The sequence below is a fragment of the Rhagoletis pomonella genome, unplaced genomic scaffold, assembly GCF_013731165.1.
Source record: "Rhagoletis pomonella isolate Grant_MI unplaced genomic scaffold, Rhpom_1.0 Rhpom_scaffold_00005, whole genome shotgun sequence".
Lineage (NCBI taxonomy): Eukaryota > Metazoa > Arthropoda > Insecta > Diptera > Tephritidae > Rhagoletis > Rhagoletis pomonella.
This window is the reverse complement of record NW_023458559.1, coordinates 24,147,207-24,152,690: the sequence shown is the minus strand read 5'-3', so window position 1 is coordinate 24,152,690 and position 5,484 is coordinate 24,147,207.

The following is a 5,484-nucleotide window of genomic DNA, read 5'->3' as shown; positions in this document are numbered from 1 at the left end:
AAGTGATAGAATGCGTCAACCGATTTGTTATAATTGCTTCAAATAATAGAGCTGGAAAGCACATCCATCGTGATGGTTTCGGCGTACATGCCCTATGAATCGGAGCACCCTCATCAAGCAACGGTGCGGAACTTGGTGACCAAGTACGAATACAGTCACATTTTGATTGGAAGCGAAGCCAATGCCCACCATGTCCAGTGGGGCAGCGCAGACATAAACGATGGGGGTGAGTCACTTTTAAACTACCTCCTAACAACTAACCTACTTATATGCTATAAAGGTAGGGAGCCATTACCAAAAACCGTAAGGAAGTACTAGACATAGCTTTATGCAGTGAAAGCTTAACTGAGATGGTGGAGGGTTGGCGGGGTTGGGTTGGTTGGAAATAGTATTGAATTTCTCTCCAACTAGCCCAATACTACGCAAAGACTTAAAAACACAGATTGGAGCTACTATAAACAGCTACTTGCAGACAAGCTCTCTAGCTTAGCCCCTACAGAACCTGAATGTACCGAGGATCTAAAAAAAATGGTCAACTTATTTACCTCGACCTGCTCAGAGATCCTAGGTCAGGCGTGCCCTGATCCTAAGCCGCGGGGTAAATGTAAACCACACACCCGCCTCGCAAATCTTGCAGGAAGCAATTCAATACGGCCAAAAGGCTTAGCTGTGAGCTTGAATGGCAGGAGTACAAGCGGTTATTCCGGGCCTATAAAAAAGCTCTGAGGGAAGCAAACAGATCTTCCTGGAGGGGTTTTTGTAGTGGCATCGAAGGTATTTCCGAAGCTGCCAGGCTGCGAAAACTTCTCTCCAGATCTCCTAACCCGATGGGCTTACAAAAGCACGATGGAACCTGGACCTCCACGGTAAAGGAAACCCTTGAGCTACTCATAGATACCCACTTTCCTGGGAACATAGTTTTAGGGGAAAACTCTCCTTCTGTAACTTCTTCCTACGCAGTGAACATACCCAACTCGGAAGAAAGAGTCAGATGGGCAATACAAAGTTCTAAACCATATAAAACTGCAGGACCAGATGGTTTAATACCTGCACAATTAATTAAGACACTGGATGTGTCTGCAAAATGGCTTCTAATTATTTTCAAGGCCAGTTTCAAGTTTAATCACATACCGCTCGGGTAAAATGTTTAGCAGCATTTCTTTGGAAATTTTAGAAGCACCAACTTCTGCAGAACGTTGTGATGATGGGAAGACTGCTCTGCCGCCAAATTCTGCCATTCGATGAAGAAGTTCGTTTCCACGTTCAAGAAGCTTAATTTCACGCCTTAGCAGCTGTACCTCTCGCTCGTTACGTTCGCCGTTGATGCTGTTGCTTTGGCCGTCGATATCGCCATCGTTGTTGTTGCTTTGGCCGTTGATGTCGCCGTCGTTGTTTTGGCTGTTGCCGCCGTCGTTTCTTTTGTTGTTGTTGTCATCGCCTACTTCGATTTGAATATTCGGGGTTGTTTCACATCGTACTACTTGCAGTTGGCTGTTTGTATGCATGTTTTGTGCACCTCTTTGTATGTCTACCCAGCTATCATCGTACCCAGTAGGGCATACACCACGTTCGTTTGCTGGCACTGAACTGATGCGTAGAGCGAGTGTGCTCTTGTTTCCGCTTGTCGGAAACGCTAATTTACAGTCTTACAAAATTTTTATTACCACTTTTAATTTCTTAAATTTGTTATTTCAATTGCCTGCACCTTACAGTCCACTTTAAGTATCAGTTTTTTTTTATTTTTTAGTTAACTTTTTCTTCACTTTGTCTTTCCCCGAACTCCCACCTTTTCCGTAAAATTTTTGCCTTTTTCAATCTTCAATTGCTTATACTTTCATTTGCATGCACTTCACTGCTTTTGTTGTCAATTGTCTTTGTTTTCACTTTCAATTTGTGTTCTTTAAACTTTTTCAATATAATTTTTAGTTCATTTATTTATGTAATTTGATTTAAACACAAACGCGCTCAGAGAGTGGATTTCAAATCTCACTTCTGAGTTGAAGACGACCGACCACTTTCAATGTCAACTTTATTATGAAATCAGTTCGCTGTACAAAGATGCTTACAAGCTATGATACTTATGTGCATATATCTATGTATGTATGTATGCATATACATACATACGTATACAAACTTACAAAAGCGAGACAGAATTCTAGAGAAACTTACATAGTAACAATGAATAGTATACATATAAGCATGTATGTATGTACAAGTATGTACAATAAAGTATGATGTACAGTCATTTCAGTTTTTCCACAAAAACATCACAACTATGACACACATAAATATCATGACACATATGGTAAACAAACATTTCATACATATACCCAAAGACATACAGCGAAGTGAAACATGAGTATTTTCACTTGCTCCACATACAGTTCATTGTTAAGGTACTTGACCGTACTTAAAAGGTAAACAATAGCAAGTCAAATTTCTTTCTTTCTGTTTTCGATATGTCAAATATCATAAATGGGAGAAATGCAATGTGTTTAAAATTGATGACGATGCTAAATTCTGATTGGTCAATAGATAAGTAAATGCATTTGTAACATGAACAAAAAGCAGAACACCATGTTAAATAGGGCATTTTGGACATATGAATGAAATGCAAGATGTGTCAGATAATTTCTAGATAATTTGTAAATTAGTATATAAGTTGTAAAATTTATAATAAAAACTCAGATTCAGTTTTATACTTGAACTTGCTTGTCTTGTAATTTTACTGTCTGCCGAGTTTTGAGCCTCGCTTTACAAACCAAGGCTCCTATTGCATTAGTCGCGCTTTCATGCTAATGCAATAGCTATCCAAACGCTAAAAACACCACCTAACATATTATATGGCGATCCTGCCCTACCTAACTGAAATCCTAGTAGAATCCTTCTTACATGGATGAAGAATTCCATAAACTTTTTAAAGACTTGGTTGATAGACTTGCAGTGGAGGAGTACAATCCCACTGAGGGCGTGGAAATCCAAGCACCACCCTACATTCCTATCCCGAAACATTGTGGACCACAGCCTATAACAATCGAGCAATACCGAGAGAGAAACCAGTCGAGAAAGCAACGTCCGGAACAGCCAGCAGCACCAACTAAAAAAAAGGCGAAGGGCGGCAAAAAGAAGCGGCTAAACAGAGAAAAAGCGGAGTTAAGGCGTTTAATAGACCTCAGCTGTGGAAGACAAAGGAAATTGTTTTATAATCAATTGAGAGAATTAGAGAAAAAACAAGATATTAATAAATAAATAAATTATGGGTTGGTGGAATAAAGTGAGTAACGCAATTCTCATTGCAATTGCTGGTTACGAAGTAGGTAATAACAACCAAAAACCAAAAGATAACAATGAGAAAGAATATTGGACTTTGGTATCAGCTATAATTTTCGTGATAATTTTGATTATATGTATTTCAAAATTAAAGAGTTATTATAAAAGTTATGTTAATAAGAAAGTAAACAACAATATTGTTTAAATGATGTCACGTAAAATTAAATATTAAATCAAATTATATGAAAAAAAAAAAATATTATAATGTTTTGTAAATGGACCAATTCATAGATCGTTTGACTAGAATTATCACTAATTTGAGAAAATCAGGTAGCAGAGGATATACTAACAACACATTAGTTTTAAAATTAGAAGAGGTAGAGCTAGTTAAAAAACAATTTATAGAATTTAGCACTGGTAAGGAAATAAAAAAAGAATTCATAGAGAAATTTTACAAATATTATGAAACAGCAAAGACATTATTAAAACAAAAATTAGACACAGATTCAACTCACAGCATGTCAGATTTAGAAAAGGAGACAGAAAATTCAAACATACCTCCTGAAAATTCAAACTTAGCTCCTGAAAATTCGAATTCAAGTTCAAACTCTTCATTCAATATGGCATCATTCAATATAGAACTATCATTAAAAAGTATACCAGAATTTTCTGGAAATTTTAAAGATTTAACATCATTTTTAAAAATCGTTGAAATAATTTACAATTCTTTAACAAATGACGCGAAAATACTACTCATAGATTTTGTCGTTAATGTGAAATTAACATCAAGTGTTAGAACTGCTGTAAGTACTAGCGAAATTAATGACTTCAATAGTCTTAAAAATTCACCTCAATCAAGATTTAAGTCTACAAAAACAATATCACAAATACAACTAACTTTGAGTAAATTCTTGCAAAAGAACATGAAAATACAAACATATAAAGAAAAGCTTCTAGAATTGAGAAACTCCGAAGGTCCGGAGATGAACAATCAAAATTTAATCATTCATCCTCCGGAACAGAATTAAATAAAATTAATTCTCTTTCTAAAAACACTACTAATTATATACAATTAGACATAGGATCAAAAACTAATTTAACATTTTTAATAGATACAGGGGCTGATATTTCATTATGCAAATTAGGTAAATTAAATGAAGAACTTTTTATTGATAAATTACAATCATGTTCATTTTCTGGTATAACTAATGAAAAAATTAAATCTATTGGAATCACAGAATTAAATTTTAATTTATATGATAACGGAGCAAAGCACAATTTCCACATAGTCGATGATAATTTTCCAATACCAACGGACGGAATCTTAGGAAGAGATTTTTTCACAACATTTTTATGCAAAATTGATTATGAAACATTCACGATTTCATTAACTTTACAAGAAACAGAAATTACAATTCCCATGAAATCTAGAAGAAAATAGAGATTACTACATAAAAATAGAAAAACGATCTGAATTAATATATCCAATACAATTAAATTTAACAGAAGATAGCATTATTTTAAGTAAAGAATTAGAGTCAGGTATTTTTGTAGGAAATACAATAGTTCCAGGAAAAGGCATTAGTCATGTTAAATTTCTAAATACAACAAATGAAGATGTAATATTAAAAAATATTAATTTTGAAATAGAACCATTACACAAATACGTTTTTCTCACTAAATCACAAAATCACAATAAACAAAACAATAAAGACAGATTTAGCAAACTATTACAAACGTTGAAAATTGACAAAAATGACAGAAAACAAAGGATGAATTGATAACAATTTTTAAAGACTATCAAGACATATTCCACTTAGAAGGCGACGTTTTAACAGCAAATAACTTTTATACACAACATCTTAACTTAACAGATAAAACACCGGTTTACATTAAAAACTATAGACTTCCACAAACTCAAATAGAAGAAATCAATCAACAATTCAAAAATTAATTGATGACGATATCATTGAACATTCAACCAGTCCATACAACTCACCATTACTTGTTGTACCAAAGAAAAGCGATGGAGACAAAGATAAATGGCGACTTGTAGTAGATTTTAGGCAATTAAATAAGAAAATAGTTAATGATAAATTTCCACTTTCAAGAATTGAAGATGTATTAGATAAATTAGGAAGAGCAAAATATTTTTCAACTCTAGATATGACAAGTTCGTTTCATCAAATTAACTTAGATAAAGAATCAAGAAAA